General features: G+C 38.6%; 1 protein-coding gene across 1 annotated transcript in view; it reads right to left on the bottom strand.

Moving 5' to 3' along the window:
- LOC119698592 overlaps positions 1–27,881 on the bottom strand; it is a 277,473-nt gene that overhangs the window by 57,449 nt on the left and 192,143 nt on the right. The window contains exons 6-9 of the transcript XR_005256184.1: positions 24,667–24,783; positions 23,841–23,914; positions 13,679–13,775; positions 6,404–6,488 (exon numbers count right to left, since the gene is read on the bottom strand). The gene's annotated coding sequence lies outside the window, so the exon portion shown is untranslated. The remainder of the gene's footprint in view (positions 1–6,403; positions 6,489–13,678; positions 13,776–23,840; positions 23,915–24,666; positions 24,784–27,881) is intronic.

Here is a 27,881-nt window from a genome sequence, read left to right as displayed (position 1 = left end):
ATTAATTTGCAAGCTGTAGTGCTAAACCAGAATAGAGGTGCTCGAGGACATACGCCTGTTATCTAGGCAACAGTTAATATGATGAAAATGCTATTTAGAAGCAGCTCTGTATTTTTATCATAAATATAACATTAATTCTTTGAGAGTCTCCATAAAGTCCTGGTAGAATGTAATAAATTCAACATAATCTAAAAGAGAAGACTGTCATTTATAACCATTCCCAATATTAGTTATGGATCTTTTAAAGTTTAAAAGCACTTTCTGTAAGAGAATCTGTCTATATATTCCATCCCATATTACTTCCCCAGTTTAGAAAAATGACTCGACTGTGATAAAAAGATTCAATTTTTACCTTTTGCTTGCTTTTTTAAGTTAGCAAGGCAGACCTTATCTATTAATTTGCCAGGGAGAATTTCTCTTCAATGATGCTCTTTTCCTCAAGAGTGAAAGTCTTTTAAATTTTAATTTTAGTGTCAGAAGGAAGTACTCCACAAGCAAATGACAAAATGGAACTATATACAGACTGATGTTTTATCACCTTTCATCAGGCTGAAAGTGCAAAGCTTCTGTGAATGCAATTCTCTTACAATTGTCAGAATTTTATATTACTGATATTTATATATGACTAGACTAAATAAGTCTTTTTATTCACTGGTGGGGCTGTCCGGTATAGATTTCATGTCATGGTTACTGAAGTTGAACTTAATTTGACAAGACCATAAACGACAGCTATTTTTTCTATGACAATATCCTAACTTCAGCTTTTGGGAAACAATATCTTTTAAGTTTCCTGGAAATCAGCACTGTGGTCTGAGAGCTGTAGGACTGAACCAAGCAATAAATAGGGTCAGAACGAGTAACATGCAATTACACAATGTGCAGTCCAGACCTCAATCAGAGCCTCTCTTGCCTGGCTTCTGCAGGGAACTCATGTTTTTTCTTGTCTCTCTTTGGATCACAGTGCAAATGTGCTGGCACACTCTACACACACCTTTGGGCAGAAATTATGAGGCAGGATGAGAAGGAGCAGTGGCCTCTACATGCTGCAGTACATCACCTCTTCGTACGGTGCTGCAGAGGGCTGTTCTCCTTCACAAGCCTCTGCTCCAAGTGTTTCACCCTGAGGATCCATTTTACAGAAGCATCTAACATGAGCTAACAGTCTGATGTTCATAAAGGGAGAGTATTCAAGATAGCATTGATAGATGTTTGCTGGCTGCATAAAACAGACAATCAGTTATTTTTTTTCTCAGTTTTCTTACGGAGTGCTGAATTAACTTTGGGCCTAGACATTATGGAAAGTCAGTTCAGCAGCTGCATGTTCTTTATGAGACATGTCTGCAACAGGCTGAAGGGTGTGATGTTGCTACAAACTTTGTAGGCAAGAATAATGTTTCCAAACACTTAATGGTATGATAGAGTTACCTGAGGATCCTCAAGATGGGGAACACTTAAATCCTTCTGGATAAGGGATAAAAAGAAACCCTGCTTTTCAAGGAAGGATTGGGTGTTCTAATTCTGCTTAAAGCAAAGAGAGAGAGAAAGCTGGGGTTGATTTGGTTCAGACCATGTCTTCTGATGTTTACCTATGAAGTATATTATCAGGTTCATTCTCCATGTGACAGTTCCATCAAAATGTACTGTGACATGTTGAAGCAGACTTCTATCTCTAAAGAAAAACACTAAGGGAAAAAATATGGGAAATGTAATAAAATGTGTATTCTGTTTAGGTTTATTTTCATCAAATGTAAAGCACTTCAAATTGTTCATCAGCCAAACCAGCAGCTGATTTATTATGAATGAGAATAGGAATATTATGAGACAAGATTCTCTCTGCTTACCGTCCACATAAGCAGCTGCTCAAATAAGTTGTCTTTCCTTCTACATATTCTACATGTTGATGTGATAGCCACAGATTTCTGTATCATCAAACACAAAAGCCTCCACCACCTCCTCCTGAGATAGAACTGACAGAAATTTATTGGGAATCTGAAGGATATTCTCCCCACACTTGTATTTTCCTTTAAACTCTCTCATTTTAGGGGAGCAGGAAGGAAGTTCTTTTATTCATCTTTGGTGTGCACAAAGTCTCAGTTTCTGTGCAGATTGCAGGATGCTATGGCATTGTCTATGTCAATATTGTCTGAGTGCATTCTTAAACCCTGTAGCTCTGAGCAGGTAGGATCCTGTCTGTACCTAAATGATAAGACTGTATCTGCTATAAATATAACAGCATCATCCACACACATACAGATGGCTACAGAAGAGTAATGAGACATCTTGTTTTGCCAAATATACATCCCAATGAAAGAAGTCAGAGACTACATTTTAGCTCTTGAGACTTTTAATCTTTAAACATTTGAGTTCAAGTTCTTCTTGGCCCTGAGAATATTCAGCTTTTTATTATATTATTTTGTTCTTCCTTCCCCCACTAAAATCCTAGTGCATGATTTAATTACAAATAAGACTCTTGGCACATGTTTCAATTTAAAGAGAATTTTTTTCTGCTAAATTTATGTCTTTTCTTCAGTGAAGGGACAAGTTTAATTTGCAACAGGGAACACAGTCATCCCATAAAGGTTTGGAAAAGCCCTCATTTTCTTCTAAAGCTTAAAATACTTTTCAAAAACTCACTCCCAGCAAGGCTCTTTCAACACAGCTATTAAAATATAAGTGACCATTTTCATTTAGGTTTATGCAAAAAAGAATCCATTGTCATTTAAGTCTACTGCCAATTTCTCAGCTGGTATAAATCACCATTATTCCAGCTTAGTGGAGTAAAACTGCTGTACATCCAGTCCAGGATCTGGCTCCTGTTTTCTATTAACTCGGGTAAAGGGTACCTGGATGAAATCCTCTTGCCTGTGTTTTACAGGTAGTTCGACTCCAAAATCTAATTATCTCTCTTCTGCCTTTGAAACCTATGAATCTAATGAAAATTATGTGCATGTATCAAGGGGAAAATATACCTGTTTACTGCACAAAATTCTTGTGCCTCATTTCACAAGACATAGGAACCTGGCTATATCTTAAGCCAGGATTTCTTTTTGCAGTATGATAATGATATTACAAACAGTAATTAGCACATGAAATTAATAAATCTTTTGCTCCTTCATTTATAGTTTCCCATATTGTATTAGTAACCACACATTAGCTAATCAGCAGGTTGGGAGGGAAAGCTGCCAAAAGCAGATCTGATAATTGGCAGCAGTCAAACAATCATAGCAGGAAACTTTACACTTCCTGCGGACAAGGCTACTGATGGAGACAATGCTGAGATACAGCATTAGGGGGAAAAAAACTACAATGTTTTGTTCTTTCATGTTTCATTATCTCCTGTAAAACTGGATTCACATATCACAGGGAGATACAGGCATTTTGCACAGAAACTATATAGATAACCCCCATTGTTTAAGGAAAACTTGATAATCTAGTGATCACCTAGAAGTATTCACAGATTTGTCGTCTGCCAAATTTTATAAGACATTTAAAACACAGTTCTAGCTCAGTAAATCCATACATGGTACAGTTATTATTGTAATAAATGATCACTTGACACATTTCAGTGGCCAACATTGCTCTGAGATAAATATCAACAAATCCATCCTCCAGCAAGGAAATTTAGACACACATTAGCTGGGTTTTAGACCAAATCCAGCACTTTAGATGCCTCAGATAGTATTTAATTCAATATTCTAAATTTTCCCTCATCTACTGCTTAGCCTTTGCACCATCTGAAGTTCCTCAAGTGTTAAGACTAAAGTTTCCCTAGTCATCTCAGTGAGTCTCCTTCTAGACATAGATAGAAACACTTCAATTTTACAGTATAAAGAACCCAGGAATCAAAAATAGCTTTGACTCCAAGCATTATCCGCAGCTTGGCATCCTTAATTTATCTTCTTCCTGAAGGCATTCTTGCTTATGTTTTACATCAAATGTCCCCAAGATTAAATACAGTAATAGTATTTCAGAAAAGCAGAGTTGAAGAACTCCCACTTCTGCTCATACATAGGTGACTTGGTCCCTCTGGGCCACCATCTCTGTAAGTCTCTTTCACAAGGAGGAGCATTTTCCATAGGAAAACATCAGATTTGCTTTCTGCAAAATGGCCTGTATCTGGACAGGCAGGACAATTCCAAGAATTGCACTTCAGGCTTTGACAGAAATAACTGGTATATATTCACTGTACAAAGCAAAGGGGAAGGAGAAGGCACAAGATTATGAATCCTAAGAATTTGCTTCCTATATCTTGATATGCATAGTGCCTACATACCCACAAGACCAGTATTTAAGAAACACCCTTGGCACTAGCAGTTTCCACGATTTTTCCCAACTACTGAGGACTAATCAGTGTCTTTCCTTAAACTGTAGCCCCCCTCAGACCAAACTGTCAAATTAGGGACCAAATCCTGACAAATTTCAGAATGTGCAGGAAACCAATCTCTTTAGGCATCTTATATCTTCCTAAAGAAATAACACGTAATTTTATTAAACAAATGGAAAGTGGGAAGGCTGAAAAAAAATCCTGAACTTAAAATTATAGCAAAACACAGAAAGAAAGAATTTCAAATGGTAAAGGAAGAGGAGTACTAGGTCATGTATCTGGTCTGCCTAAACCTATCTGTCCTATTCACTGTTTTTACTGTCTTTTACATTGTTTTGGGGCCATGTTTCTAGTCCATGCACATACAGGGCCCCAAATACAAGGTTCTCATCTGCACTGGTTTTCAGGCAGGGAACAAATAAACAAAAACAAATCAATATAAACTAATGACAGAGAATTAAGACCTGAAGAACATTCAGTGCATTGCACTCATTTTCAAGCACCTTGCGATGACAATGCTTCAAATAAGATATAAGAAGTCCACTGAGATGTACAAAAAGAGACATACAGAGTAGGAACCAGAAGAGCAAGATCCAGTCCAGTCTTTGAAACCAGACTGCCTTTGCTGACCATGAGGGTAGATGCACTCCTTGGAAGGTGTGGGTTTTGGGAAGAGATTTGTAATACTTCTGCTATGTAGGAATATGATCACCATCTGCTCCAGTCTGTTGAATTTTGCCTCTAAGATTTCCTTTACAGATCTAAGATGGAGCTCTTTGGCCAGAAAATTCTGGGACTGTACATCCTACCTTCATCTGCAGTATCTCAAATATATGGAAAATGAGTCCACAAATTTGCACTGCTTCCTCCTACTAAGTGCTGAATATTTTAAGCTCTCAAGCATAACAGGACTTCAAAGGATATTGTCATTACTACCACGTATCAAAATCAGAAGGAAAGTGCAGGGTGAAATGCCATCCTTGAGGTAATCCCTAATCTCCCAAAATATAACAGCAAGCTTTGCTTTTTCTTTCAGTGCAAGCAGATCAGGACCCTCTGGTAAACCACGTGTTTTGTGGATTAAATGTTCGCATTTCCAAGGTCGCACAGCAAAAGGGAATGATAGTTTTCCCCTACAAATTTCAGATTTACCATTTAATTAATTGACTTTGGCAGTTGGCACACAACCTTTTTAAAAAAAAATCTGAAATGTCAGCCTTGAACAGGGAAAAAAAAATAATTTGATGAATTTAATCTAAGTGCCAACCAAAGCACAAATGTTCCCTGTGGACCCGTTACAACACTGGAGTTTACAACTGATTGCTTGGGAATGAGCAAACTAATGCAGCAAAATATTTACTAGCCTAGTAGATGTAGTTTAATATATACACTCTACTTGCCAGATATTTATACCTGTATCCTGTAGAATGCTGAATTTTTCAAACTTGTTAAATTAATTAATTTGATTAAGGTAAATAAATAGAAATACAGGTTGCTCTTTTCCCAGACAAGAAGTTTCACTGACAGAGGGTATTCATTTATTATTTCTTTTTTTGCTGTTTTGTTGTCTTACAAATGTAAGAAACCACAAAAAAAAATTGTTCTCCTACTTACTCTACATACTTTTCATGTAAGTTATATATAGTTTACTGGATAGTCTTCAGAAATGAACTTCAGGTACCATCTGTATGTTTTTCTGGCACTATTTATTTGCAATTAACCAAGGCCTTATGTTTTATCCTCTGCAACTTAGAGTCTGAAATCCTGGAGGAGGTAAGTTTAGCAGAAGGGAATATTGAATTCAGCATCAGGCTTTCTAATGAGCAAAACCTACCCCACTATTCCATATTTAAACCATTGTGCCTGAGAAAGACTGTTTTTCCTAGGTAAAAAAATTCTCTTGGCAAAAAAAAAAAAAAAAAAAAACAGTTTTAATAGCACCTGCAAGTTCAGATTAAACTATTTGTAACAATTCATTAAACTCGATGGCTCAGATACTACACCAGTGAGAACAAGCTCCACTGTTTTCACCAGAACACAAGGACTTAAACTGATAACTGAGACACTGTAGAAATTTACCCCAGGGGACTCAAGGCGTCCAGTCCCATAATAAGCTTCTCATGCTGCAGAGCTTCTCCTGAGGTCAGTGTTTAAAAAGCAGAACCTGCAAGAGAACAGATATTCATGAGGCACCAGAAACTTTATTGATGCTGGAGACCGTTTCTTCTTCTCTTCTTTCAACCCACCACACTCATCCCACTCCACCCACAGAAACCACACATCTTGAAACTTGCAGATGCACTCATCTATCAGCAGAGACACACAGCTTTGGGAGAATGCTTGAGCAAAATGCAGCAAGCTCAGAAAAATCCCTTTATTCATAAAATCACCCAAATTTTCTGTGTGCAGCTTCCCATATGAGAAGTAGTAGTCAAAGATACAGCAATGAGGCAGAGCTATGACCCACACCAACATTTTCCAGAAAGAAATAAGCAGATAAACACAGGCAACTGCATCACCTATTAGCTAAATCACTTCTCTACTTTTGAACATGGAGCTAAACCTAGCAGGCAGCAAATAGTTTGTCACAACATGGCACACCCCATGTCTTCATAGTACTGCTTTCACTAATTGTATTTCAGTGTCTTAAATGCTGAGTGTTAGGTGCTTTAGCACCCTTCCCAGAAACACCCACCTGTGATGGTAAGATTAGTGGAAATGACTTGTGATGCTGAAAATATAAACTTTTCATCCCAAACATTGGTCACATTCTCTTAAGCTGAGTGAAATTCTCTGAAACCTTATAGTATGCAAGTGCATCTGTGTGTGAGCATGTACAAAAGCAAGTGAGGGAGTGGGTGGGGGAAAGATGTGTGGTACAGAACAAATAAAGCAGAAAACCCCAACCTTATCTCTTGCTGTGCACAAGGAAAATCTATTTGTGACACTGCAAGTAATTCTAAAGCAAACAAACAAGACAAGAAGGAGTAAATGACCGTGTTTCCCTCCAGTTTTTTGGGTTTTTTAATATCATCCCTGAACATTGGTATCAACACATTAAGGAGAGGGAACTGGTGAATTTTACAAGCAGGAGAACATGAATAAACATCAACATAAAACAGGGAGCTAAGAAGTGATGAGGATTACTGAAATTGGACTGCCTGGTTAAATTAAATCAGGACAGGGGGGAAAAAATATAGCCAAACCACAAAATATTGGCCTTTCCATTTCATAAAGATAATTTTACTATTTCTTGGTACAAATTTACGGTAATCAAGTAAGAAACACAGACAATCTGAACTCCCCTCTCTCTTCTCAGGTTCATTAGCACCAAAGGGCACGATGAGGAAGCAGTGACTGGGAAGAAGTGGCCCTGTGGCCCTGCTCTGAGCATCTCCCCACTGTGGTCACAGCAACTGCCATCAGCTACCACACACATTCACATGTGGGCTTTGCATATCATACAGATTACAAAGCAGAACAACAGAAAGTACCCTTCAACATGAGAACAGTTTTTCTGCATGAAACCAAGAGCATTTCCAGCCTTTTATCTCATTTCCAGCAATGGAGCTAAGGAAGGGCAAAAGAGCAGGGCAAATACATACAACAGAGTTTCTTTGTTGACTCACTCATCCCTTCATGATGTGTTGTCAGGGACTCTCTGATAAGAAGATATTTTAATAGTTCAATGTATTTTCATTCCACAAACAGGTTTAACAGCTTTCTATGAATGTCTAAACTTCTTTTGCACTCATGAAATAATGAGCTGCACAGCTCAACTATGCACCTGGTATTTGTTTGAAACCTGCCATCCTGTGGTTTACATGTGGTGCTTTCTAGGTCCAGTGTTACCAGAAGGGTTAAATAATAATTCTGTATTCACCTCATTGCTCCATGATCTCAGGCATTCCCTTCACTTGCTCCTTTCATACCAAAGACTCACAGCATATTTTATCTCCCTAAAGAAGCTGTCCCACACACTTGACATCCTCTCCTGCCTTCTTCACTGTTAAGATCTGGGCTGATGGTTTTGGAGAACTCAGATTTTCCTTCTGAGTGGCAAGAGCCAGTTCAAAAAGCCACTACTGTGTATATAATGTTGGCATCTCTTTAGACTTCTAATATCTGAATTGTACCTGACACTTTGTAAGTCAGTCAGTATCATCATACTCCTCTGCAATTCTTTTCAGCATATATTTTTTCTAATAGCTTTATATTATCTGAAAAGTCTGTTATTTCAATATTTCTTTTTCCAGTTCTTCTACTGACTGTCTCTTGCTTATATCTTTGAGGGACTTCACTGATGATTTTCTTTTGGAAAAGCTGACTGTTTATTCTTATGCTTTTAATTAGTCCTTATGAAGAAGCAGAAATGCAGAAGAATGGGATTAAATAAATATTAAAAATCAGTCTGCTATGATGCAGTGCTGCCAGTTTCATTATTGGTGCTTCTTGTGGTACCTGTGTTATAAGGTTCACAAAATAAAAGTTCTTCCAAACACACTCCACACTACAGAACTAAGGATCTTTGATCAAGCAGCTATGTCATAAAGTTAAAAATCATGTCTTTTAGCTGACACCCCTTCATTAAACTTCTCATTAATAGCTCTGGAAAGGTTTTTGTTTTGGGATAATCTCAGTTTTCCACAAAACCATCTACTTCTTCTGGAAATACAATATTCTGAAAGAAAAAAAAACCCAAACCCAAAGTGCTTAAACTTGTAAATGGTGCCACGGTGGTGACTAATAGCAGTTGTATATGACTTGCCTTATTCTCATGTCTCTGAGCAGGGCACTCTGGCTAGGTACTAAGATATTACTTCTCAGTGTGCATCACAGCCACAACATTCAATGATAGAGTTTCAGTATTCAGACCCTTACTTGCTCTTCAAAAATAGCTGCAAGATACATGTAGAAAAACTCAATCATCTCCCACTATTTTCAATTCTTGTGCTTTTTAATTTTTTATTATTATTATTAATTTTTCTTGAGCTGAGTAATTTTGTAGTTCAGAAGAAATCTAATATCTGGGCTTCCAAAGCTACCAAGCAGTTTAACAAATAATTTAGATGTACATTTTTAGAAATTCTAAATGTCCTGTTTCCCTTCTACAGGAAGTACTAGGGAATGGTTATTATCTAGCCCTTTTCAATTGCAGAATATTGGTAATTATTGATTTTTGCAAATTATCAGATTCCTTTGAAGGCATTATATGATCAGTAAGCTGCATTGGCAATCCATAAAATAATACCATAACATAGATTGCATTTAAATAAGCATTTATAAATGCAGAGGATACGTGTATCTTACCAAGTTGGTTTGTATTTTGCAATATCATTATTCTGTTTTTCTTTTCATTTACAGGGCTAATGATCTGCTTTTGCTCTGTATATCATTGCCTGCATAGGTCCTTGATCCCTCCACATACAAGCATCATACTCTGCAAAAATTGTGGTTCTACTTCTCTTCATGTCTAAGTCTTTGAGATGAGCCTAGGTGGCAAAGTCACTAGAAGTTATCTGGAATGAGACAAGTTTAAAAAAATGAAAGTAACAGATCTATGATTTCTGCCTTCTCTGTACCTTGCACTCAATTTTATAGTGAAATACTGAATTTGTGTTTGTCACTTGTTTTTTTCAAGAAACACTTCTTTTTTATATTGCTGACTTCACAAGACTCTCTTTCGAGTCAGAGATTTTGTCCCTCTGAAGTTTGCATGGGTTTTTTGCCAGAAACAAAAAAAAAAAAAAAAAAAAAAAAAAAAAAAAAAAAAAAAAAACAAACCCCACACTTATTAGTAGCTCAGTAGAATTTGCATTTTCCTAGGTTTTTTGGATTAGTCTCGATCTGAAGTGGTCAAAATTAAAAGGCCTGGTATGAGATTATTCATCTGTCCATCCAACTCTGAAATATAGCAATATATATTTGTGATAGGATATGAGGTGAAATCCTTCTGTTTTCCCCTTTGTCCATTACTCAGAAGTTTTTTGACTAATCATCAAGGTACAGTGACAATCCCTAGGAGCAAGGAAGTCCAGGAGCCATGCCCGATGGTGCCCAAAACTCAGGGCATAATGAATCCAGACAAGTGGTAAGTTTTGGAACATTTGGTTTCCTTCCACAAATTTCTACCTTAACCATGTATTTTACATTTGCCTTGCCAATCACTATTCCCAATCCATGAAAAACATAATAGGAACACATCATACATCGCTGGAAAGCTTCTGGATGAGATGGGTATCAGTTCCTCCTCCAAGTCTGTCATGCATAAGATTTATTTGTGAATGAGACTTAACTGGTTGGAGTCTGCATTGCTATCACAGCAGGTACATGTTCTTCCAAAATTCTTTTGTCAGACATGCAGGGTCAAGGAGAGAAAAGCTATGGGCAGGTACTTGGCCCAAGAAATCCCTTGTGAAAGGCTGTTCATCTGTGGCAGAGAGATATTCTTTCCTTCGGCACATAAAAATGGACAGAATGGACTCTAAATAGTCTGGAGGTTCTTTCATAAATTTTATTTATTCTGTCCTTTTATTGGTTTCTTAAGTGGTCCCCTTCATAAAGCATTCTTTTAACAGCAAGGACTGGACTTGGCAGAGCAAGCACTAAGTCCCTGCTGCTCCATGGACTTTTCTGCCAAACCATAATGCCATTGATCTGTTAAATAAAGGCAAACTTTGAAAGAAGTAGTACCACTTCCCCTTCACAGTAATTTTAAACGAAATGTACTTTTCATGCAGCAATTTAATTTCAGTAGGACTAGCTCAGTAAGTAAGGTCAAGACCTTGTAAGAACTATAGAGGCTAATGTTGCTGATCTTGACAAATTAGGTAGAGTGTCAGAGCATTACTCCATGTATTAGTTTAGGAGGTCAATAAAATCAAGAGGTGGAGGGTTAGAACATACTGCTAAAAGCAGTGTTCCTGTAGTTATATATCTAACACAATGTTTGGAGACTTGAACATGCAATTTGGAAATGGGAAGATACCGATCTCTATTTCTTTCTTGGACTGCAATGTTTTATGTGGCCTTGAGGACCATCTGCCCTTACAATAGTCTTACCTATTCAATAGAGGTGCTGTGAGCATTAGCTAATGACTCCTAAGTGCTTTGAACACATAAAGCCTTATGTCTCAAAATATATACATATATATATATTATGAAATATAATTACATAGTTACTGGAAAAGTCCCCAATTGTCTCTCAGAAACAGCTGTCACACAGCACTTACTATACATAGGGAGTGACACATAATGATGAAGTAGTTACAATGATATTCTTGCTTCTAGACAGAGCATTTGCATTTTTTGGAGAATTTTCTTGTTTCTTTTCAGGGATTGGCATAAGAAGCTTTCAGAAATGCTAAAAATATCTTTTATATTAACTGGCTTTCCTTTTCTTTGGGCTAAGCACACAGAGGTACAAAAACAGCTTTGATAGCTTCTGAATAATGACACTAAGGTTAGAAAACTGCAAACGATAGTATGTTATATGAACCTATTTTATGTAGTAGTAGGGAGCATTCGTCACCAAAGAATTAATAAACTCTCAAATCATTACTTTATAGATTGCCCTTGGGCACAACACATACCCATCGTATTTCACCCAATGACTTCTGCCCAGACCCTATAATTTCTGGTCAAAATTGGACAGCTTTTAGAAAAGATATGTTTTGAAATCTTAAAATTACTAAGAATCACACAATACCTGAAAAAAAAAAAAAAGAAAAAAAGCTGCTACAATCTCAAAAGTGCTATGTCTTGTGTGAACTTGTCCAGATTAAGCATTCAATCACAGTATCATGCTATGGCTTTTGTCTGCTAAATCAGAGATTCCCCATGTATTGGAAAACTGTTTCTCTGCTTGGGACTTTGAGACCATGATCAAGCCATCTCTTAACCTTCTCTCAGATAATCTAAGTACACTGATCTTCTTTAATCTCTCAATGTCAGGCAGGATTTTCAGACTTTCAATTGTTCTTGCTCTTCTTTTCTGCAACCTTCCGAGTTTACCTTAATCCCTCATAAGTAAGGATATTCAGCAAAAGGATTACAGGATTCTGGGATAGAAACCCATGGGAAACACCCATAACTCTGGAGCACCAATGATGGGAATAGTATTAAAATCAGTGGCCATTGGGAGGCTGCACTTATGATAGAAATTGAAGAATTCTCTTGACCCAGTGGCTGGAAGTGAGAAAAAGCAAAAACTTTCAGAGCCAGAGCCCCTAGAACTTAGTCTTCAGCAGGAGAATTTGTATTTTAGGGATTTTTTTCCAGTCTGAATTAGAAACAAGCAATTTTTTTTTTTTAACTCAGAAATATCTAGGAAATTGATACAGCTTTCCTCAACAATTTTATTAAAGATACTAGCTTTTTTTCATTCTTTGTTGACTGCATCCCATAACAGATTTACAAGATCTGTGACTGGAGAAATATCTTTTTAAACTTTACAGATTGTTTTGCTAAATCAAGTGGATTTCTATTACAGTCAAATATTAGCAGACCAAACTCCAATGACAGGGCAATTAATGGGTGAGAACACATATATACATTAATATTTAAACAACATGCTTGTGAAGTATTCTGAGTATTTGAAATTCACCAGTTAACCCAAAACCACCTTGGTGATTTAGACAATAGAACGCTATCACACCTAATTTATAGATGTGTGGTCTAGCCAAAATTGTTTTGTTGCACCAAATTTAAATTACAGCTATGAACATGGAAAAAGAAAAAAGAAACAAGTTTTGTTGAGAGAGATCTGTGTACAGGTGATCAAGAGTCCCCTTCCTGGTAGTTCTGAATTCCTGATAGATAAAGTCAACAAATAGCCATTAATAGGTTAAAAATAGAATGAATAACTGAGATGATTAATACTGTTATTATCCTTTTTCTCTGCTGTGTAATCTGTAAACTGTTGCTCTAGGCTAATTCATCATTGCCCTAATGCTTGTTTACTTGTTACTGGAATGTGCATATAAATTGCTCCTAAAAGAGAATAATGCATTGGTGTAAATCAGGTCACATGATGCTCAACAACAATGAATGGGGGTTTGGGTTTCTGTTCTTTCTCTTTTCGTCCTACTCCTCTTGTCAGAGCCCACCTGTGCACGCTGGATCACCCACCCCAAAGGCATTTGGCAGTAACGGTGTCATGCTGTCATGCTGTCGTGCTAAAGCCATGCCCTGCACTGTGAGTGAAGAGTCAGGTGAGATGCTGAAAAGCCCCATTAGGTATCAGTCTTTCTGCTGACATCTTCCTCTCCTTAACCACCTATCCTGCTCCATCCCTGAGAACCAATGCAGAAAACCCAGCCCTCCCCCCAGCCCTCCCCCCAGCCCAAATCTTACACAGCAGTATGTGTTCTGTCGGTTTAAATTAGTTCTCTGTAAGTCCAGACAGTTCTGTAAGCAGCAGAGCAACCAGCCAGCACTTGCAGCCATTTCTCTAAGGGAAGAAATGCAAACAACAATAAAAACAATGCAGGTGTATAGGTCTTCTGCAAAAAAGTAGCAAGTCTTGTTATGCCCATTGCATCCTGGGCAGCATGGAATATCTGGGGCAACAAATGCTGGCTTCAAAATATGGTGGTGTATTGTGTGTCTGTACTCTTAAACACAGCTCTAGGAGAGTTCAAGGTCCTACCTGAGGAAAAGCTAGCTTGGGGTCTTGGCCAAGGTCAGCCTGCACTCAGAGGAAAGCCTAAGAGGCTCCTTTGCCCAGTGGGAGCATAACCAACTTTAAAAAGTAACTCTTAATTCCAAACAGAAGCTCTAACAATCATTCTGCTTCCTACATGTCAGAGACCAGGATAAAGGACAGGAAAAGAAAACTTCTGTTCCCTTTGTTTTTAATACATTTCTGTTTATCTCTTTGTTGTATCATTTTGTTCAGGCAGTTTGAAAGCTTAGTAGGCAGGCTGAATATTAACCATCCACTGCGATCCTCTCAGTCACTCCTGGCACAGGTTAATCCCTGTATCATAGGCTGCCACCAGTTTGCTAAGCAGCTTAAAAGGACATGTTATAACTTTGACAATGACCTGCTAATGGTTTTACATTTCTCAGAAGTATTATGAGCTATCTTTGTCATTTTTATCTTCTAATGAGATCAATAAATTTAGGAAGCAGACATAGATGGTGCAAACTGCAATGCCACAGCCAAGGACGTGGCATGTATAACTGTTAAACTATAAATAATAATGCAGGAACTATAATCAAACCTTGACTTTTACAGAGGAAAATCAAGTTGCAAGTGCCACAGCATTAAAAAAATCTCCACTTTTTTTAGGAAAACTGTAACCCTTTATTTCTTCTTTTATATCACACCATATATCAATCCTTGAATGAAAAGCTTCACACTGAGATGTATGTTTCACTTATGGGTTTTTTTTTTCCCCATGGTAAATAGCAGTTCTTGATGTTTGAGCCCTCTCTCTCCATCTTTGGTGACTCTCCATGAAATAAGCATGTCAGGTTAAAATTTCTGCAAAGCTGTACAGCAGATATTACTGTTTCTCACACATGTAACGTTAGCTCTCCTTCTTCCTTCCAAACAACTATGAAAAGTTCCAGGCTTTAAAAAGGCAGAGATTGCAGGTTGCTTTCAGTGCACAGGGCCACAACTTTGGGTGATATTGGGTTCACATGTCCCACATGTGCCTGTTTACACCACACCTTGGGGCTGGGATCCTGGGCCATGTCTAAGCAGCATGCATGCCAGAGAGATTCCTCTGCAGAGTCCAAATGGTCCCCAGCTTGCAAAATAACATGCTTGCAAAAGAGGTAGCTGCACACAACACCTGAATGGCCTGGGAGCAAGGTATCTTTGCCCTCCTCTGAGTTTTACACCTGTGGTTATCCTCTCCAGTGCATACCTGGCCCAAACAAACATGAAAATAAACTGACATTCAGTGACCCTAAGACCCACATTTGATTTCACTGTGTCTGCAGGTTCTGTTGGATGAATCAGAAGTTTAAAGTCAAGTAGCTGAAACACTATATGTTTCTCCAGTCAGTAACTATGTGCACAGGGAAGTACAAAGTGCATGGCAAAAAAGGTCTCTGGGAACATATGCCTTCAGGTATGAGTCCCAGGCAGAGAAACACCAAGGTATAAGACAGCTAAATATTTAAATGGTCCTCATTTCTGCAGCATGCAAGCACTTGTCATGCAGTGGTTGTACTAAAGACAGAAAAAGGTAAGTACTATTTTGCAATACATCAGCTGGCTACAGCTTCATGTACGAATAAAATAGAGTTTGCATTTCTCAGAGCTGGGGTCTGCTTAACCTACTGTAGTTTTTAATTTTACCAAACTCAATGTGAAAAATACATTGTGCCAAACCATTACACACTCTACCTGTCTGTTGTGTACAGAAGATGAATTCTATTTAATACAGTTTGGATCTGTGTGCTAGTCAGATATAAAAATTCCATGACAATTTCATTTGATGACTGATTTTTACCTGTTACAGTAATGATATCTCTAAAGAGATTACCCTTGACAATATTTAGGAGATATTCCAGTAGACCACAGGTACACTTCCGAATTCTTAGGCACAAAGCAAACTGTGCTGCCTGATTACAGAGCCTTACTCTGGAACACTACTTCAGCTGTGACAGTGTTAAATGTGGAAGGAGATTCATACCAGCTGAATATGTGTTTATAAACAAAGAGAGGGATAGCTACTCATCCAAGTACCCCAGGAACACATGGCTCAACTTGAAAAAGGTTTTCCAATAGCAAAATAGAATGGTTTGGATTTTTTTTTTTTTTAGCAAATGATCACAGGCAATGAAAATTAAACCACTGAGCACCTTTGAAACACCAGCAGTTCCTGACTCAGTGCATTGCATTGTTGTGATGTTAGGAAAAAGCCCCAGGAAGGCTTTCAGTGGCACTGCAGCCGTGCTGCTCTAAGTGCTTACTGCTGACCCTGGCTCAGATGAGCCCAAGATACACGTGAGCAGAAAATCCATTGCAGAAACTAAAGATTGGAGAAGGGAGAAAAACAAGTTTCCTGTTATTAAATACCTTTCAAACAACTGTACAGTCACAAACCAAGAACATTTTTTTCTGCTAGCTTTAAAAAAATATTCTTTCTGATTTGGATGACAGTACTGGATTATGTTTTTTTATTAGGTATTCATGGTGCCTAAGGTGGACATGATCACCCAAATTACTGGTTTGTGCCTAAGAAAAAGCACAGAGCTCAACACACACATTGTCCCTCAAGCATATGTGAGCAGGACTAATGCAAAGATACATGTGCAATATTTAATGTAGGATTTATTTCTTCAGCAACACCTGCATTCTGCTCTTCACCTGTTCCAAAAGGAGGTTAATAAGGGCTCCAGAATGGAAATTCTGGTCCCAGCTCTGTACCCTCCCTCACCAGATGCAGCAGCAAAATCTCTTTGATGTCAATAAAAAGAAAATAAACTGCACTGTTTGTTGGGAAGTTCATGTTGCTGTATTCCAGATACTGTGAAAACCCACCTGGCCTTTTGTGGAGGTTCTCTCTCTTTTTTTTTTTATTTACCAGCACAAAACAGCTCTTTCAGACCCTCCCTTCACAGTGGAATGGGTGAAAATCCTGTGGTGTGTCTCCAGCATGATCAGAGCACAAATCACCTATTTCTGATTGTTTATAAAGTATGTGTTTGTGCCTGATGCAGCAGGCTAGACTCCAGTCATCAGAGAGGAACAGAGGCTCTACTAATCTGAAATCAGATGTCAGCCTCAGGGTGACACCAATCATGCCCCAGCAGTGCTTATGTCTCTCCGAGGACTGCTAAGTGTGTCTAGAAAATGAGCTTAGACTTTGAGCAGTCACAGCACACTCATCTATGATCTACCAAGTTCTCCTCCAATTTATCTTCCATTTTCATGGACATTGCTGCTGAAGCCCTGGTTTTCTTGCATCCTTACTGTTTCTAGCCACAGTTTTAATAAATTTTGATATTATCTATATCCAGGCTCCATAATACATCCAGCTTCCACTTTGCCTGGAACTACACACTTTTTGAGACATCCCTCTACAAAGGTAGTTGGTAGTGATTAACCTCACATGTCAGCTTGGAATCTAATATAATTTGATGAGTAAGCCATGTCTCAAAATCCTGAAATGCCAGTGAAAATCAGTTACATTCTGTGTGCAGATGAGTAGGTCAGTGGAAGAGACGCACTACAACCTGTCTCCATATCACATCCAGCTTGTCTCTAGCATTTGCAGAGGATGTTAAATCCTATGGTGAGAATCACCAAGCTGATACTAGGAGACATTCAAAGAGCTGAGTGAAATGACATCTATTTTTGATGTAATAGTCTGCAGGAGTAGAGGAGCTGTGTGAGACAGAGCCTCTGGATATTTCTATACCAAAAGAGATCCAGGAAACTGATAGCAAGGAGACAGAAAGGATTAAAAGATTTTACAGCTTTTACCTTCTGCTGCTTTTCAACTTGTTTCCAATATTTTATCTCACAATATTTATCTAATTTCTAATAAGAATGTTTTCCTTGTTAAATATATATATTTATATATTTAATCATTTACTTGCTGAAAAAGCTATGGGATGATGTAAACCAGAAGCAGAGTAGACAAGCAGTTCACTCATACTGTTGGAGCATCCTTGGTACATGGAGGTTTATGACGTGAACATTTAACATTTCAACACAAAGACAAGAATGTATGTTTTATTTATTTTTTACAATTGCTTAGACCATTACCTATGCACTTTCTGCCTTCACTAAAGACAAGCTAAATACAAAGGCTCAATATTATTACAATGGATGGAAATCTAATGTCCACTGAAGCCGTTGACCTAATTAAATTAACACTACCTAAATGTATTAACAAAGGTCTACCTATGAAAATTATATTGCAATGCCCATTGGAGAATATAAAATATGCTCACACACACACATGGAGTATCAGTGACACTGATGAATGAGTATTAGCATTTCAATGATGAAATCAGGAGACATGAGTGAACACCACCTGATACTGTAAATAAGCATGATTCAGAGAGAGGAGGAATAATTTTCTATCTACAGTCTAATCATGACCTCAGTCCTGACCTGAAAAGACCACTTTCCTTAGTGATTAGATCAGAGTTAATCCCACTGTGGCATGCACCCAGGTGTGTTGAACTGAGCTGAAGTGGTTATGTGACATATGCTGAATTTTCATTATTCAAAAGTAGGGCCAGACATATCTAGGAAACTAAACTCAATTTGGGCACAGCAATAATCCATTATTTTTTACTCTTTTATCCAACCACACCTGAATTTCATGCAGCATATTTTAATACCTTGTCAAGTGTTCCAATTTACTGGGTTTTCTAGAAATATTATTCCTTACTAGAACTGCTTTGTGATCTTTAAAACTCTGTTTTTTCAAGAACATATACATGGTGCTTTATGTGTCTAGACAATCAGAACACTATTGGGCTGGCACGTATACAGCATTTTGCTGATAAAGGCACTGCAATGGTAATTCAAAGTCCCAAGCCAAGCCCTGCAAAGACCAAACACATGGTCACAATGCAACTACTGCTGTTGCCTAAACTTGCTGCATAAAAAAGTACATTTCATCTCTTGATGCAGTTATCCATCCCCACCAACTCAGCTACACAATTTTTAACTGCCTGATTTGAGACTTTTTTTTTTAATTCATGCACAACAATAATCTCTGATCCCCAGCAGTAATAGACTTCAGCATCTGAAATGTTTGTCCTTAAAGCATGAAGTAGAAAAGAACTAACCAGATGCTGCAACAGAGTGAACAGAGCAACCTTCTCCTTAATTCAGGAGGACTCTGCTATCAAGCAAACAAAAAAAAAGGCATCTTTTAAGTCTCAGATTTCAGCCAGACAAGATATCAACATGAATCTGCAGTAATATCTGCAGAAAAAAAAGGTCTAAGGTTCAGCAGACAGAGTACCCAGGCTCTAAAATCAAGGATAAGCACAAGGGTAGCAAATTGTTGCAGTATCTTGATCCTACAGCTGACTGATCCCACAGACTTGTGAGTGGATGGTAGATCCTGAATCCCTCCCTTCCCTGCACTGACTCACAGGGCGACTGACCTGCCTTCTGCCACATGCAGAATCTGTAAGCCTGGTGCTGGCTGCAGGCTGGACATTTGTATTCCCACAGAGAATCATGGAATCACTAAGGTTGAAGAAGACCTCCAAGACCATCAAGCCCAACCTCTGTCCAAACACCACCAAGCCAACTAAACCACAGTACTAAGTCCAGTCATTTCTCAATCATTTCCAGGGATGATGACGCCACCACCTTCCTGGACAACCTCCAATGTTTGACCACCCTTTCAGTGAAAAAATTCCTCTTGGTGTCCAACCTGAACCTTCACTGGCACAGCTTGAGGCTATCTTTGATATTTATTAGCATTTGTTCATTGAGATGCTTCAGATGTAAATACATGGCTATCGCAATGGGATTTTGCACACCCCTATTCTACCAAAACATTTAAAAGTAGTAAATGCTCTTTGAAGAGTCTCACTCATGCAACAGCATTCTGGTCTGATGAGAACAATTTTCAGTACATGGTCACAAAGGGGTTTTATTTTAAAAAATAAAATTATTAAATTTATCTTAAATAAAATCTTAAATTTATCTTAAATTTATCTTAAATAAATTATTAAATTTATCTTGTGTCACGCTGGCACAAGACAAATCAATTGTGATGAAGCATCTCCAATATATCTGTTCTTAGGGCCAGATTTAGGAGACACAACCTCATTTGAGATGAATTAATAATATCTTTTTAAAGTACGGAAATTTCCCCTAATTTTGCACTAGCCATCAATTTGTAACTGGATGAGTCCAGTGATGGTTCCACTCTCAAGAAAGAAGTGAAGCAAGTGGACTGACTTGTGGTGCACTTCTGCACACCAATAAAAACACTGAGCAATGGCAAGCTGAAATTTTAGGTACCTAAAAAAGCACAGTAAAGTACCATTCTTGTCACTATAGTTCAGGCTTTCTAGGCACAGTATTTCATACCATAAATATTTTCTCTCTCATACCAATGTGAAAAGAAAGCTAAATCCAGAAATACTGATGATGTCTGGAGAGGAAGCACTTCTCACTCCGTACCTGAACACTGCTCCTGACCTTCCCTCTGGCTCTGCATCCTTTGAACTACTCCGTATTGTTTATCAAAATCACAAACAAGGAACAAGTCAATTACACTCTTAGAGCATAAAGCTCTGAGCCTTGATTACATGTGCAGGAGGAATATTTACTTTTTAATCAGGGTTGACTGTGGGGTGTGGAGGTAAGGCTATTTTGAAGATTAATTAGTTAATATTTGTACATTGCTTTGAAGATGTGAGATACTAAGTATTTTTATGGCGCCCAGCTAATGGCCTTAACTCTTTCAGTAATACTGATGTCAAGGCCTTGAAAAGTGGCCCATCTGAGTTGCTTTTATATAAATCTTTGGAGGCTGTAAAGATAAAATGCAGAGACAGAATTTTCAGGTTGGTCCCAAACCCTCTTCCATTTCTGCCAAATCCTACCAGCAAATGATACATTTTAAAAACATCAGAAGAAAAGGTGGGCAGTGGGATAACATAGACTTCTTTGTCCTTCTGATTCAGCATTTGGGCTTAACACAGATGAGTGGCTTACATGTTACAAACGTGGTATATCTGTTCTCATGACAGCCTGTTGAAGAAAACTATGAGCCTCCATGTTCATTTTGCAGATGAGGTGCTCTGAAAACCTTAGGATTTTGAAAATTTGGGCCTTTCTCCTATCCAGGTGGCTAAAACCCACAGTGGGATTTAGGCGCATACGTATTTTCTGGATCTCAGCCTGTGTGACTTGCACAAGGTCAAGCACAGATCATACCTATACTGTAAAGAGAGAAAAAAGTCCCAGGGTTCTCTAACTACTGCTTCTTTCCTCCTTTCCTATAGCAGACAGATGAGCTCCCATGTTTTGCATTAGGACAGTCATTTTTAAAAAAGAGTTAAGGAGTTTATCTTTATTTAGTCTCATCAAAAGTCAAATTCATGCAGAGGATCTGAGGTCATGAGAAGACATAAACACAATCCCTTTCTTAGGCAAGAACAGAATGTAAAATCACAGGGGATATTCAAACCTTGGGATGTACCAACTGCATCCCTTTTGTATACCCCACAGCAGCTGGCCAGAGCACAGCATCAAACCCCAGGAGGAAAATGGCTATTCTGACAGTCACAATACTGGTGTGCATCTGCCACTGAGAGAAGGGGAGATTATGAAAGCAGGAAAAACAATAAAGGTGGCACACTGTGCCAGTCTGATATTCCAAGATCCATCCTCACGAAAGTTAAGAGGCCTCTTGGCATATGGCTTCAGCTGAGACCCTGGGTAAAATAAAACCCCAAGGTCTCCAGCTGAAAATACAAATGATAAATAAAGAGAAATTTCTGGAGGAGAGAGAATAGAGTGAGCCACCATGCATATAACTGGCATTTAAAATCAGAAAACAAATAGGAATCTTGTTATCATCAATTATGACAAAACATAATGTCACATAAAAGCTCAAAAATGCTAGAGACAAGGTCCTTTGACTAAATATGCTCTAGCTGCATCCAGCACAAATTGCACAGGCTGGAAAACTAAGCAGATTCTTACAGGATCAGGTATTATGTGAAGTGTTCAGGATTTGGGTTAATGAATACAGTGTTCTCCAGATGTTCCATCATTGTTCCAGAGTGGGAGGAAAACTGGCTGCAGACCAAATCAAATTTTTATACTCCTCTTAGATAGTGCCAGACACTAAGATTTCACCAATATAACATCTGAGGCACAGAGACAACGCATCATGGTTGGATAACCCTATATTCAATCCATTTTGCTGAAGACAGGACAAATAAACTCAGAATCAGAACATTCAATGAGTCATATCAAAGGTATAAATTGAAAGTCAACACTTGTACTGCATATAATCTAGTTGGAAAAGAATTTATTGTCTGGCATTTCCCATTTAAACATTGCTGCTGCTTCTTGCAGATATACTGCAAACGCTAACTTAAAACACTGCCAGTCCTTTCGAGTTGGGTTTTCTGCTTACTTTATAAAGTAAGGATGCACATCCTTCTCCAGAGTAATGGAGATTTTAAAAAAAAGAAATTAATTGCTAAAAATGCCTGGTTTGCTTAGAAAAATTGCACCATGTAGTGTTTACTAAGGAGCTAAAAATCAGCTTAATTTTTTTAAACATTTCATTCTTTTTTCTTAACAGAGTTAAACAAGAATGTTACTCTGCTAAGAGAGTTAAACAAGAAAGTTTCTGGGATATGCAGAAACAGAGATCACTGGAGACAAAAAAAATGGCAGTCAGCATAACAGTCTAGAAATGTCTAAGAGGTGATGACGGGAATAAAGAGTCAACATCTACACTGGCCAACAGAAACCCACCACAAGAAATAAATCAAGCTTTTCAAAAAATACACAGAAATTAATAATCATTTGCAAGTACATTTTGAGTGCCTAGCTGATCCACATGCTGAGCAATAGGAAAACTGGTATCAGGGAAAAGGGTGTACTTGGGCAATGAGTTTCAGTTTTGAGGCTTAAAAGCAAACTGAGGGTGAGGTCTGCAACTGCAAAGCTAAGGTCCAGTTCAGTTACACTAATCTGATTTGGCCCACACTTGTGCTTCGACTGATCACTTAGCCTAAGGATTGAAGGGGTGTGTGTGTTTGTGTGCGCATGTGTGCTTGCTTCTGGGAATACATCCATAAGACCTAAACACCTGCACAGATGTTTTTTACACCCTCTGAAAGCAGGTCAGCAGTGAGCATTCACTGGGCATGAAACAACATTAAACTATAAAACATTCCTTGCCCGGTGCTGGTGAGGATTTCAGTTTTGTGGCACAAGCAAGTATCTGGGAGTTCTGTAGATATATTCACTATGAGTATTTGCTGTGCTGCTTCATAGGTGGCCTTTCTCTACTGGCACACATCTGGGGGTCATACAACAGGAGAGAAAACAAAAAGGGAAGAAAAAGATGCTATTGGACTGCTGCCCAAGAATAGATCCTGGCTGTGGTCCTCTTAAAGCCCAAGGGCTGTGCCAGGGGTGCAGTAAAAACTTCTGTGGCTTCAGGGACACAGCAGAACCTGGATGCAGGAAGCTGCTGCATCCCAGTGAATAGGTAGATGAGACAGGAGGTGTGGGACAGCTGACTGAACACCACGTGTGGAGCACGTACTAAATTTATCTTGTGCTAAGCCTAGGGCTGCATCTTCTCCAGATTCAGCAACAAGCTGGATCAAGACAGTAAGAACTAAAATATAGTCACAGAATTGATAATTCATGGAAATGTATCTTGTTTGAGTACATCAATACGGAAATTCATCCAGAGCACAGTGTTTGGATGATATTCCCTTATAAACCAAACCTTATCAAACAAAACAAAATAAAACAAATTTACAGAAACCCACCCAAACTGTTTAAACTTTAAGGAGACCAAGAAATTCTCACCTTCATTTACTTCAAACCTTTCACTTCTCCAGTTGCAGAAACATGTCATTTAAGTAAAACAGTATTGACTGTTTCTAAAAAGGAAAAATAATTTGCATAATACAAAGCAATAGTTTCACAAAGCCTATTTTTATGTGTGTAACAATGTAGCAAGATGATAAAGAAAGTGCTGTAGACTTAGAAATTCAGACTTCAGGTCTTGTTGACCTGTAGGTGAAAAATTTGAACTGTATGTATTCACCTGGGGTGTATCTAACTTTTAAGCATAAAGCATGCTCTCTTCTGCCTGCATTTGCCTAAATAGATCTTGAATTTCAATTCAGCTCTAGCTTGTTGGTTTATTTCTTTTTAAGTAATTATTTACAAATATTTAAAAATTTACAAATATTTACAAATATATTTACAAATTTGCACATCTTGAGAGTAAACTATCCAAGGAGTTAAACTCCCCTCTCTTCAAATGTATGTGATAGATCTAATTATTTTTCTGTAAAACTACAAACAACCTTTTAAATAATGACAATCATTAGAAAACATTAGGGTCTGTCACTTATAATCTTTGCCAACTGCTGATAACATTTTATTACTGCTTAGAAAGGTTGATTAAAGCTTGTAATAGATTTAGTGAGGGTGAAAGATTAACAAAAAGGTATTTATGATAGAGACACTAAAACATAATATGTTCTCAGTAAACACTCGAAAAAACCATCCCTGTGACATTTATAGAGGTTGCTCAAGATAAAGTTTTTCATCTGCACAGTGAAACAGATAACAAGTTCCTACATGCTGGGGAAAAAAAAGACAGAAAGGAAGAAGAGCGCATTACCTTTGCATGTCTCATGTCAAAGCGAGTGAGAAAGTGCTCTTCAAAAATAAACCATCTGAGACCCCTGGAGGAGCTTCTGGGAGTGCTCTTTGACCATTTGGACAAACTCCTTTGAAACTACAGGAATGAAAATTAAAAACCAGGCTGGATAAGAAGGTAATGTCTAAGGGGTCTATCTTTAGGCCTGGCCTTAGTCTCAGCCAACCCCCCCCCCACCCCAGCATGGGGTGACAGACCCTGGTGGGGCTGGGCACCACAGAGCACAGCAGCTGAATGCAGCCCACCCGGCACTCTGTGACAGGCTGGCAAGATGGACAGCCAGATTCTCCTCCTGCTCATCATTCACTGGGAGAAAGTGCTGCCAACAACAGCCCCACATGTTTCAGTGTGGAGAAGTTACTAAGGATGGAGAAAACTGCGAGAGCATTTGGAAGTAACCACAATCCTCACCAGCACTGATCTGGTGAGAGATCCCATCATCCTCTGGAGGTGCCAACCTTGCAGTGCATGGCAAAGATTCCAAGTGGCCGGTGCCTCGGGTGAGAACATGCATTCCTGTGGCACGTTACAGTCTCCCTCAAACATCTGGTCATCTATCCAGTCATAGGGGCTACTTGCAGGTACTAATTTAATGGATGGCAGGATCAGCTAGCTCCTCACTTCAGAACAGCCTCTGCTGAGGTCAGTGTGAAGGACCTGGTGCAGATGAGAAGCAGGTGCCCAAACTCAGGAATCACAACTCCAGGCCAAGGATGTGAATGCAGGTGCTACGGCAGAGAGCTTCAGCTGTTCTATGTCAGTCCTGACCTTCAGCTGCCTGCTCTGCCTCTCTCTACATCCTTAGTTAAGGAGATGGAGCTGGAGAGTTCATCTGGTTTCCACAAGCCTGAAGCTGACCTTTGTGAAATAAACAGAGTTCCATTCCAATAAGATGTGTGTCACAGCATGCTGAGCACCCACAGTCAGACAGCAGGGAGCAGGACAAGATACCAGGAGTGAGCTGAAGCAGACATTGGGAGGACTAACTGTTTCAGACTACCCACCTTAAGGCAACAGAGCAGGACTAGATGACCTGGCAAGGTCTTTTCTGACCTCATTCTGTAACACCCTCCATAAATAATCTTTGGTTTTTTGAAAACAATGGGCCAATATTTAACAGCACTCCACAAATGACTATCTGACACCACAAAAAATCATTTTCCAGCAATAAATGATCAGCCAGATCACAGTCAAAACCAAACAGATTTAAAAATAAAAACAATTTCTGTGCTGTGCATGTCTTGACACATCTATAGCCAAACATACATACACAGTCTGCAAACACATTAACGTGCTGCTCATCAGAGAGGTCAAACTGTGGTGAGGCAGAATGAGCTTGTGGTTAATCTGAGCAGAGAGCCACTGTCTGCAGCCTGTGAAAATGTTAGTACATTAAAGCACTGCAAAGTGGATGATAGATTATAGAACCTGTGAATGCAAGTTAACCTGCCCCAAACCATTCCTCAAATGCACTACACAGGCAACACTCATTTCAGGGATTACTCACGGCTTTCATGTTGAAAAGTGGAAAATTATTTTTAATGTCAAGTGATGGTCAAAGGTAGGCTGTTAGTAATACCAGAAAATGCAAACCCAAACCTGCCTCAGGTTTAACTGTCTCCTACTATGGCACAGCCAACACATAGTTCAAACACAACTTCTCAGATTAGGTTATATACTGACACTTTTTTCCCCTCATTCTTTCATACACTGGAAATTAATAAAACCTTGAAAAAATATTTCCAGGCTATATAAAGATACACAAAGAGCAATAAATGTAAACAAAGACCTCATGTTTATGTGTTGATGTAGTGATTCAGAATAAACATGACAGCTTTACCTGAGAAGTTAGAGTCTGAAAACAAACGTCTTATGTTTGGCAACAGGCACAGAAGATTTTTAGATTAAACACCAAAAATAAACTTAGCAACATACTTTACAACTCCCACAGATAAGCCTCATTCACCCAAGGCAGACTCACCAAAGTCAAGAAAAAAGCAGAATGCTGTAATGCTGGGTGCTGAGCATCTCCTTCAGGCCCTGTGTTACGCACGCTGCCTGTATCCCACATAGCTGCCACTTGAAACCTGTCCCAACAGGGCCTACCTGTTCAGACAGCAATCATTGTCCTGAACACAATAACAAATTAGTTCAGCAAAGTTCAGCTAGCATAGTGAGCAAAACCCACAGAGCCCATATAGGAAAGAAAGAGACTGAGATAAGCATAGTTATTTATTTCCAGCTTTTACACGCTGGACACCAGCTCAGACAGGATGTGACATACAACACTATGGCAAGGACTTGAACCTCATCAGGGAGTGCTGTCAGCCTCCTCTGTCTCTTTGGTAATTCTGTTCTGACCTCTGTGACACCTGAATTCCTCGTGTATGATCCAGAGAGATGATTTTATACCAGGGTAACAAGGAAGAAAAGGGGATTGTGAAAGACACTGCTAACCCTGGATTGTGGTAATGGAAAGTTAATTCCACACAGTCTAAACCATTTTGGGGTAGACAGTGGATAGGGGTACTTCCACCTGGCAGAAATTCTAGCTCAACTATGACAAACCTACTCATGGAAGAAATAGAGGGACATTTTTGAAGCTGGGTATTATGAATAACATACATTTAATCAAAGAATAGATAAAAGATCAGAAGAACCATGAAAGCCACAAAAACGTCCATACTATCAGTGTCTGAACAAAGCTAAATATCCTGAGTTGTAGTTCATCAGATGCAGAAGCATAAGATTAGCAGAGAAATCTGGATAGGTTTGATTTAGCAGGATTTCTGGCCCCAACCTCAGATAGAAGCAATATTTCAATTTTTTCCTCCCAGTTAGCAGGTACCACAACACAAATTAACATCAAAAGCATTGGTCTTTTGACTGTATCCACTTGATTCAATAAAACTATAATGGTAAGGTATTTCCTTCTTAAATTTAAAACCAAAGGTTAGCAAGCCAGAGGTTAAGCCATGGGTTTTTTCAATCAAGACTCTTTGCTCTTGAGCACCAAAACATTGCTTCCTTCTAGCTTGGGACACAGCTGCATAGGCAGAGCTATGGCTTGTGCTAACCACAGTCAGAGAAATAGCATCCTGTCTCTTTTTTTAAATTAATAGTACAGTCATTTTAGGAAAATATGCTGAAATAAATACATTCAAGAAGCAACGGAA

This window comes from Motacilla alba, chromosome 3, assembly GCF_015832195.1.
Source record: "Motacilla alba alba isolate MOTALB_02 chromosome 3, Motacilla_alba_V1.0_pri, whole genome shotgun sequence".
Lineage (NCBI taxonomy): Eukaryota > Metazoa > Chordata > Aves > Passeriformes > Motacillidae > Motacilla > Motacilla alba.
Note: the sequence above shows the minus strand (reverse complement) of the source record. Positions and strands in the feature narration are given on the sequence as shown.